General features: G+C 44.6%; 1 long non-coding RNA gene across 10 annotated transcripts; it reads right to left on the bottom strand.

Moving 5' to 3' along the window:
- Positions 1-1,693: 1,693 nt before the first annotated feature.
- On the bottom strand, positions 1,694-8,792 carry LOC108348901 (uncharacterized). 10 transcript variants are annotated; one of them, XR_015644315.1, is made up of 5 exons: positions 8,600-8,792; positions 4,270-4,581; positions 3,921-4,013; positions 3,719-3,830; positions 1,694-2,870 (listed from the first exon to the last, which is right to left on the bottom strand). It is a non-coding gene; the product is annotated as an uncharacterized LOC108348901 (long non-coding RNA). The 10 variants fall into 10 exon arrangements; XR_015644308.1 differs by having other exon boundaries at positions 1,695-3,346; positions 3,580-3,830; XR_015644313.1 differs by having other exon boundaries at positions 1,695-2,870; positions 3,580-3,830.
- Between the last annotated feature and the right edge of the window lie 1,748 nt (positions 8,793-10,540).

The raw sequence follows: 10,540 nt of genomic DNA, 5'->3' as shown, positions 1-10,540 counted from the left end.
ATTGAATTCTAAGAGTTCTTTTATAAAGTCTGTTTCCAAGGCCGTTGATAGATGTACTGTTTGCTTCCTGTCTGTGGCTTATGCTTCTTTATTCATTCTGTCAGTTTCTGGAGAGAAATTTGTCACTCACCTTTGAAGGATTTTGCTAGGTGTCTAATGCTAAATTGCTTGATACTTCTTTCCTCTTGGTAAAAATAATTCTATTTCTTTTTAACTTCCGCAGCCTCTGTGGAGAACTGCAGCCATTCTTCATGCTGCTCTTTGAGGAATCAAGCTTTTCACTCTGCTTGCTGGTGAGATTTCTCCTTTGATCTTTCTTTGCTTTCAGTGGATAGACTACAATGTGCCTAAGTGTCCTTTCCCTTACCACCGCTCTCTTGTGGGGGACTGCAGGGCTTCTGTGGGTTGAGTTCAGACAATTCCAGGTCAGCAGTGACATCCTGATCACCATTTCTGTTGCATCATCCCTCTCCCTTCCTTCAGGCTTTCAATGATATTTAAATTAGACCATTCTTGCCCTGTCCCCACCCCACCCCCAGTGTAAGAGACGTTCCTGAGCTTTTCCTCGAGTTTACAAACCCCCTTTCTATCTCTATGCTGCTAGTCAGCTCACTTACTTAATTCCTACTTCCACACACTTCCTGTTATTTTATTCTAACAGTCCCATGGTCCTGTTTCAGCAGTATCCCAGTGGACAGTCTCTCTTTCCATCCATTTTCTTCCACCTCTCCAGTTTTGCCTTGACACATCTATTACTGCCATTTTAAGGTACTTACTTGGGTCAACTATGTGTCTGTGTCTACTGACTATTTTTGTTCCTGACTGTGGCTTTCATCAAACTACTCTCTGTGTATCAAACATGCGTCAGATGCAAGATACTCATACAAAAATAATCTAAGAGACTATAGTTAAAACTGAGGCCCACTCACCAATATCAGAGGTTGGTTGAAGGGATGACTGTCTGATCGAATATGAATTCAGGTTTGTCTGAGCTGGGACTAAGATAGCTTTAGCCAGTCTCTAGCTGGGAATGTCATGAATGTAGAGACCCTCACATGTCTTACATTAGCATTGGCCCCTTTGTTTGTCAGAATTACTATTTCTATGTGCTACAAGAGCATGAATGATTCATTTTCTATTCCCAGACTGGAGACCAGGTGCTGTCACAGCAAAAGTCCCTAGTGAGGAAAGTTGGTAGACAGAGAAAATGGACTCCCGAATCCAGTCCAGTTTTGCTAACTAGCTGTACTAGCATAATTATTCACATTAAATTGCCCAGTCCTTATCCACCATTATATCTGTATTTCCAAAGGCTCCAATTTATTTCCTATTCTGTTTGATTTCTTATCCGCATTCAATAACTTCAAATGAGTATCGGCTAAAACAAGACCTCAATACAAATAAATTCTCTGAAGTTGACACAAAGTTTTGCCCTAACTGTATCAGGCCAATGCTTGTCCTGGGTTTTCCTCAAGGTCTTCGGAATTTTCACAAAGTCACATTTTAAACATGTTTTTCAATCAGCTTTGGTTTTTCAAGATTAACATCAGGACCTCTAGTGTTGCAGGAACCAAGCATAATTTATTAGTAGACCCAACAGTAGATGGGCAGTTGCCGGCTACTGAATTGAACTCATTTTTTCTGGACCTGTTTCTTTAATGAGAAAAATGAAGGAAATAAAATGAGACATTTTTAAAACTAATAGAAATCTTTATTATAATAACTACTGACAAAAGCAATTAAAGAATCCTTTTAAATATTTTAATAGAAATAAATGGGAATGTTCAAATGACAGGCACCCGAAGAAAAGAGGAACATTTGTTAACTTTAACTGGCAAATTAATTTCACAAAGTTTTAAAATCACTATACAGAATCACAAGTTGATCAATGAATAGAGATGAATTAATGATTACATTAATAATCCTTGTGTTTTTCTAAAATATTTTATCATCATACGTAGACCCAGAATTTACTCTGAACCAAGTGTTTGTGTTTCTCATTTCAGAACATGAAGAAATGTTGAGAGTCGGGGAGAATATTCTTTTTGCATAAAGATTTGTAAATAAGAAAATAGACTGGCAAAACTGCCAAGCAGACAATGAAAGCATCACTTTAAAGCCACAATTTTAGTCAGGGTAGTGGTCCGGCACACGCTAAGACCTTGTCTTAAAAACAAAACCGATAAATAAGAAGAAGGAGAAGACGATTCTCCAAATCTTTGTGTCCAGAAGTCTTCTGAGCCCGCTATAATCTGCCTCTACTTAACACAGTCTTCAAAGATCAGATACCAGGAGGGCAAAACTGTCCCCAAAACCAGTGAAATTCTCATCAGGACACAGAGCATTGATCACTGGCTTCCAGAAACATCCAGCTATTCCCTACACAGCCGGAGGAAATTGTCAAAATAGGGGGAATTGAGGTTGGAAAGAGAGGTGTCTTGAAGAGGGTTTCATGTTCACTGACTCAATAACCCGGCAGGCAAGTGCACCGGAAGTAGTTTGTAGTTTCGTTCCTTGACTCTGCCGTTCTCCCCAGGGCTGGCGAGTCCTCCTCTGTGCAAATGATCCTCTCTTAGTTTAAGTTCTAAATAACAGCTTCGTTATCTGTTGAGTTTAACAAAAGAAGCATGCAAGGCAGCTCGGGAGGGCCCCAGCTGCCAGGGAGCCCGTCCCACAGGACCCAGCTACCAACTGTGCATTAACGCGATGATTGCAAAGGCTCGGAACTGGGGGCGCATACTCCTGCCTTAGTGCATGTTCCTGCGTTGCTTTAGTCGATGGAAAGTAAACACTCAGAGCAAATACGAAGATGAGAAACTTGGCGTACTTCAATCCTGGTTTTGGTGACCTCTCGGAGTTTGTATGTGTTGCTGGAATTAATGAAACAGTACAAATGGCTGGGTCTAACGTCTTTGTGTTCGGTCAGAGAAAAGTTCCGTGAAAGTATGAAATTTAATGGCTCTTTTAAGTTGCAACTTTATTCTTTTTAAGTTTTTTTATGCTTTGCTTTAAAGCTAAAGGAAAAATAATGGTTGCTTTTGATTCCATGTGAGTTGCTGGAAATACCTTTATTGTATTAAGAAAGTGGGAATATTTTTAAAACCCTGTTTCAAGCTTTAAGGACTCCAAATATACCACTAACTACAAAAATCTCCACGTATAGCACGTGTATGTAGCTGCTTGCTATGAGTGTGTCACTGTGTGCTTTCTTGCATGTATTAAATCACCACATCCATGCATAAATTAGATACAATAAAAACTTTTGAAAAGGACCAGCAAGAAGGCTTGGTGGATAAAGACACTTGCGCTTGAACCCGATGATCTGAGTTTGTTTGATTCCCAGGATCTACACAGTGGAAGGAGAGAACCAACTCCTGAAGTTTGTCCTCTCTCCTTCAACTACACCACAGCACTCTCTCTCCTCCTCTCTCCCTCTCCCTCTCCCTCTCCCTCTCTCTCTCTCTCTCTCTCTCTCTCTCTCTCTCTTCTCCTCCCATGCACACACACACACATACACATACACACATGCACACACACACACACACACACTCTACTAGTGACACACATCGTCTCACTCACAGGATAACTTTGTGGCTGGAAGCTTTGCACTGCTGCCATCCTGGTTTTGCAGGTGAAGAAGACACTGATGCTTAAAGATTCCATGGAAGAAGATGAGCGGAGAACTCGGGTGGTCCCACTCCAGAAGCTGTGCCATTACCTGCAATGTCGTCCCGCCTCTCAGCAGCTCATCCAAAATGCGATCATCCCCAGCTGCTCCATCCTGAGCTTTGTCTCTTGTCCAGGGCTTTACACACATTGTCTCACAGAATCTGTCAATCATCACAAAAACCCTCTGGAGTATCAGTCACCACTCCTGTGGCACAGTTAGGAAATAGACTGAGAGACGTTCGGACACTCACCTGAGATCAAACAGCTATGAGGGCAGAAGACCTCCCACTACATGTGGCTTCGGATGGCTTTCCTCCCTGCTGCCATCACCTCCTCTGTGTGTTCTAGAAAACAATGAAAGATGTAGCCTTGTCAGGCACTAGGAGGTACTTGGGAAGCATGACACTCTCTGGAAAGCAGACTCAGTGTTGGTGTACTATCTACACGAGGCTTCCTTCCACACAACCATGGCAGGCACAGTAAGGGAAGACGGTACACCTCCTTGTGTGTGCGAGGAACTTGCAGGGACAGTGCTTGAAGCTAAGAGGCAATGTCAGAAGCAACCCAAACGTGTATGTATATATATATATGTTTACTCACAGTAGGGCAACGTGGCTCAGTCATCTAACGGACAGAGCAGCACTGAAGACTAAAACAGTGGCTTCAGATGGACCTAAAGCCAGGCAGTGCTGTCTGAACCGTCTCTCCGTCTGTTAGATACGGTCCTCCTGTAGTCACAGGACAACCTCGTGCGCTCTGCACTGGCACCCCACCATCTGCACAAGCCAGCAGAAAGAACACATGGGTTGGTTGGTTGATGAGCGAAGTCTCCACGGATGACCGGGAATGTTCCACCATGTGCTACGTATCCACCCTGAACATTGCATGAGTTGACTCAGGGTAGATGTTGTACTGTTTTCAAAAGAAAAAGAAAAAAAACAAGAGAAGCTTCAAAAGTTCAAAAATAATTCAAAAGCAGGCGTTCATCTCCATGGTCATCTTCACTAGGAACTGAAGTGATCATTTCTTAGCCCCCGGATCCTGCTGGGCACATCTGTGTGACTGACTTCTTACCCATAGCTTGATCTTTGGATCATATCAATCATGAGTGAACGATGCATGACGCATGAGTTTGTTAATCCCGTACTAGGAAAAAGCACACACAGGCAGATCTCTGGTGCTCACTGGCCAGGATGCTGAGCTCAGTTGGTGAACCCCAGGTCCCAGGGAGAGACCGTGCCTCATAAAAAGAATTGCATGTGTTAAATGGCCATGATTTTTACCTCTGGTCTCTACACGCACGTGCCCATGGACACATACAAAAAGGAAAACAAGGCAGGCACATGTCCCCACAGTGGTACCTCAAGGATCGTCTTGCAGGCCACACGGGTACCTGGTAACTCCAAAGCCTTTCCTTCCACACTGATTAGTCCAAGTCATCCATAGCCCACAGGCAGTACCACTGGGTTAGTCATAGCTATGATGTCATGCCCTCTCTTAAGGAAGCCCTCAGGAAGGCCACAATAAACAGCACGATTAGAGGGACGGCACCAAGTCTTTTCTGCTTTGTTTCAAATGATTTGAAAATTTCAATTCCTTGTCTTTTGGGTTTCAGGTTTCCTTATGTCTTAACACTATTTTTTATTATCTGAAAAATCCCATATATGTATACAGTCTATATTAATCATATCCTTCCAACTCCCCCTAGTGCCCCTCATGCCATCTTCTTCCTAGCCTCCTATCTTCCTTTAATTTTTTAGTTTTTGTTATTAAGAACCCTGGGGGTCTAATTAGTGCTAGCCACAGACACATGGGTGTGTGCTCACCCACTGGGGCAGGGGCGACCTGCCACTGGCCAGATGTGCAAAGGAGAGAGAGACATCAACTGCCAATAGCAGGGGTGGGGCCTCCGGAGCCTCTTCTCTATTCGTGCTAAAATTCTGATTGGTTTAATCATATACAGAGATGGTGTACACAGCCTGTGAAGGTAACCACGGCTGCTGTGAGTAAATGCATGCCGACAGCCATGCCATGTCCAGAAGTCAGCACTTCATAGCTCTTCCTCCCATCTCTTAAATTCTCTCCTCCTCCCCTTCAGTGAAGTTCCCTGAGCCTTTGGGTGCTTATATAAATGATCTGTCCACGCTCAGCACCCAGAGTTATTTATAGGGAGCACTTTGGCCAATAGTGAGTCTCTGCGTTCATCAGCCCCTCTGCAAAAAGAAGCTTCGCTAACCAAACCTATGGGTATAAACATCAATGTTTAGGGTACAGTGTGACAATGTGACCACTTAGCAAAACAACAGTAGATTTCCCATACACACCTTCTCCCCGGAGCCTACGAGCACTTTCCCCAGTCATGGGCTTCTGACTGGGTTTTGAGTACCAGGCTCAAAATCCTTCCTGTGGAACAGTCCTCACAACTGATCAAACAAGGGGGCAAGTTAGGCCCTAACCAGCATGTTGCTATTGCGACAATGAGGCTATCTGCTAGCAGGTCAGTGTTGATGCATTCAAGGCTCAGGACTGAGTAAGACCATTGATGTGTCCTCCCTCACAGCACCCCTCAGAGCACCTACTGGTGTTATGTAAGCCGTCAAGCAGGGAGACAGTTTCCTGGTCAGTTTCCTGTTCTATATCCAAAGTGAGTGTTGTCTTTAACCATGGAGTCCTAATTATGATGGGTGACCAAGAGAAATGGTAATAGCCTGTGTTGTTTCAGAGACTCCAGGGTCTCCCTGGCCAATCTCAGTTCTTAATTATTAATCATTTCACACTTCAGCTTCCAAGCCTGTCACCACTCACAGAGATTTCCAAATAAATAAAGTCTCAAAATTACTTAGCCTTATGAAGACATCCATTGGATCATGAATTTGGGTTTCATTCTTAAGTGACTGCTTCCGGGGGTGTACACTGAGGTGAGCAGGTTATATAATGAGCAAGACTGGCGTAAGGCAATAGGAAGAAGTTATGGGGACTGACTGAGGGAACAGGGTGATATATGAAGAGTTAACCATCGCTCAGGGCTAGTGAATATTGCTGTGAATGGATGTAGGATCTATGGTCCCAAATTGTCTGATATTTTAAATTTTGTATACCAATTTCATAGATTTGCTTATTTGGGGGGTAAGACACTATGCACACAGAGCCATAAACATCTGCAGGCCATCTTTGCCACTTTTAAACCTTGGTCTTTCTGCCTAGCCCCTCACCAAGGCCAGTTACTCCAGGGAGTACACAAGTGCTGGGACTTCTTCACAGAGTATAAAGTTTCCCGGAGGCTGGAGCTCAGGGCAGCCAATGAGCAGGAAAGGGAACTATAACAAGGCTTGCTCACAGAGTCTGGGAGCTCCGCATTGCTGGCAGAGCTACACAGGCCACCACAGCAGTTGCTCCTAAGGATGTCAACTGAACTCAGAAAGACTTTAACTGAAGAGTTAACCAAAGTTTATGACTCTGGAGAAGGTGTTTTTCCAAGGCCCTCCTGGAAAATGTAACAAGCCTGGGAACTCTGATTCAAGACCCTTTTCCATTCATGTGACCCGACAGTCTCTCAGCCTCCTTCCCCTTCCTATAAGCTCTCGAATCTACACCAGAGAAAGTAGGGCCAGTCTGTGAAGGGCGAGTTCCAAGAGCATGTACAGGGTGCCTGAAACCAGGCAACGCTGTGCTCTATCTACCCCTGTATATGTACACTTCGAGGAAGTGCCATAGACTCAGCCCTCAGGAGGTCAAGAAAAGAGAGGGCTTGCAGCCTGGGCTCTCACACTGACATTCTATCTCTTAAAATAAAGAAGAGGGGAGATTAACCATAACAACTAGCGATAAAGAAAATCAATTATGATGACAAAATGCAATAAAAGCCACTTAAACAAATCGTTTATTTCTGGAATTTTCTATAATATTTTCAGAACAGTGGCAACCTCATAAACCACAGGAAGAAAAAAAACACAGGAAAAATTAAAGGGACAACTGTAGGCACCAATAAGATTGACATAGTTTTTGCAGATCTCTAAAGAGATCCTGTTACCGAGTGTCCCAGTCACAGGACAGAAAACTGGCAGTGTAACTCATACACACATTTGAGAAGGTAAGTGTATTCATCCAACTGCAGACAAAGCCGTAAGACATGGCACTAGGCAGGTTCTACCTCTGGAAGGGCCTAGGCGCTGGTTTCTTTCAGTGGCAAGGGTTTTAAATGTACATTGACCAAGTATTATTTGAGAAGCGCTTAAGTGGAAATGGAACGTGTAATCGATATTCAGTTGATTAGCTTGAGTCAACACCTAACAGAACGAGAGACTGATAGGAACTCAAGTCTGAAGCGCAGGGGAGGCTGCTCTGTGCCCACCTGTGGCACTGGGGCAGAGGAATGGGTACAACTCTTCGGGGTGGTGGGGATGGCAAAATTAGTGTCACTGAGACCCCGTGACCCCTTGAATTTCAAGCAGCATCCTGGCCCTGCTTCTGCTTCAAGAAGGAATGAAGAGACCAGTGGAGAGAAGCTGGCGGCAAGGGGAAGGTGGTTCGAGTTCTGATTCTTTACAGAGTAGGGAAGGGCGCAAAGAAGGCCATGGGTGAGGACAGTGTGCTGGGGGTGGGGGGTGTGAGTATGTCTCAAAGGAAACTGGAAGAAGCTACTTCTTAGACTGTGACAACAGATGTCTCTCCCTTTTCTCAAACCCCTCCCACTTCTTCCCTCCCTTCCCCTCTCTCCTTCCTCCCTCCTCTCTCTCTCTCTCTCTCTCTCTCTCTCTCTCTCTCTCTCTCTCCCCCTCCCTCCCTCCCTCCCTCCCCCCTCAGTCTCTCTCTTGCCTTCCCCTTGCTGCCTTTCCGCCTTCCCTCCCCTTTTCCCTCTCTCTTCCTCCTTCTCTCCCTCCCCTCCCCCCTCCCTCCCTCTTTCCTTCCACCCTCCCTCTCTCCCTCTGACCTCCTCTCTTGTTGCTATGGTGTGCTCTGCACTTCATTTCCTCTGACTTGAGTGACAGCTCAAGTGTCACTAGATGTCTTCTTACCGATGAGTCGTTTGTCTCTGAGAAAATGAACGGCAACAATGGAACAGTTGAACTGGAAGGTTTTCGATGCTATTGATCCGATTCCCTTTTATAAATGTGGAAAGTGGTGCCCAGAGAAAAAATGCAGCCTGCCCAAGTCCAAGGGTAATTATTTGCAGAGTTTCTAAATTTAGCCTTGCCCATGGGTGGCACCCGTTCTTGTTAAGCAGCCATGAACCTGCCTATGCTTGCCTTTGTACTTAGAGTACCCAGAACTGTCTTCTCCATGTTGGTCTAGCTAGCTAGCTCCTCAACTACAATAGGTAGACGGCACAAGTGGGGTCTAAGAAAGGTTATCTGGAGAACTTTGAGGTCATAGGAGTCCAAAGTAAATTATGAAAAGACAGGTAACAAAATCAACTCTGCGCCTTACGTAAGAACTGTCAAGAAGATCCGCCCTTGCACATTTTCTTCCGCTAATGCTGGTAAAACTCAGCCAAGTATGGATATGCAGTGGACTGGGATTAATGAAGAAGCCAAGATTACTTATAATTGACCTATTCATTGTCCCTATGCAGATGGTTCTGCTAAATATGTGAAAACAGTTTGTTCTCTTAAATAGGCTATATATTCCCTGCCCTCCATCCTGTTTACACTATTAATTTGCTTAGCAAACCTCTTTACCATATCTAGTACGAAGGTAAACTACAGCCCAGCCAGAGGGTCTGAATTATTCATATACTCTAAATTAGCACGGTCCAGATTAATGAGGTTTTAGTCGTCGTTTTATCTTCAACCACCTTCCCCTGAGGCACAGGGTCGTTGTTTCCCTCTGTCTCTGTCCCTATTATCATAAGCTATGTCCCCCAGGTGATATCCGGTTAAAGGGCACCTGGTTACAGTCTCTCCAGGACTACTCCGAGGGCACAAGGAGAAGAAAGAGAAGCAGTTCCAAAGCCTAGATCTCCCAACACCCGTCTCCATCCTCAGTTCAAATTCCATTCAGCAAGTTCTGGGAAGTTGACGGCTCAATTTCCTTCCTTTACATATGTGGTATTTGGTTTTGTTTTTTTTTTTCTTTAATCTTGGGTACCATGATGCTCTTACCAGGAGATACAGAAAGGGATAATAGTTGGGCAATGGGGGGTTCCAGGAAATGAACCTTCTGCGCTCTCTCTCCCCTCCTCACCCTTCTTTCTGTATTTGTGTGTGTTCACACTCTCCCTCCTCTCCTCCTTCCCCCAATCTCGTTCACTCTGTAAATGTCATCATTATGATGTGAAAATAACCATTTTGAGATTGTTACAATGTGCGGAAACAGAAAGCAAAGGGATTCTGTGTGTTTATCTAAGGTAAGTGCGTTAGCAGCAACTCTATGAGATCACAGACACCTCGGAGGGCTCGCCGAACACCCGTTGTCGTGTATGTTCATTTCTGCTTTTACTGCTTCATCCCCCCACCATGCCATCTGATCAGCTCTCGATGTCCCCTGTGCCTTCGCCTTAACAATCGAGCCTGCTAGGCCATTCTACACACTTGTGATTCTCCGCATGGAAAAAAAAATGCTTCCTGACATCTGCTCTGAATTTGTTTCTCTTTAATTTCCATTTATGCTCCCTTATCCTAACATCTGTGTCATTCTGAAAACAGTAACTCAGGCTGACGTTATCTGTGCCATTTAAAATTTTATATTCCCCAGCTAGAAGTTCCTCTTAACCGTGTCGTGGCCATGGAATGCTGGTGGGCTGTACTGGTGCTGCTCAGCCCATTGAGGGGGAGGCTCAGCTGCGACTTCAGATCTCTCTGCACACGTGTCAGAGCCGGAAATTTCCCCAATATACTTTCTGAAGAGGAGCAGAGATCAAAGCTGAACTAGC

The sequence above is a fragment of the Rattus norvegicus genome, chromosome 19 (genome assembly GCF_021556685.1).
Source record: "Rattus norvegicus strain SHRSP/BbbUtx chromosome 19, alternate assembly SHRSP_T2T, whole genome shotgun sequence".
In the NCBI taxonomy this organism is placed as follows: domain Eukaryota; kingdom Metazoa; phylum Chordata; class Mammalia; order Rodentia; family Muridae; genus Rattus; species Rattus norvegicus.
The sequence above is the reverse complement of the archived record's forward strand: the minus strand, read 5'-3'. Positions and strand labels throughout refer to the sequence as shown.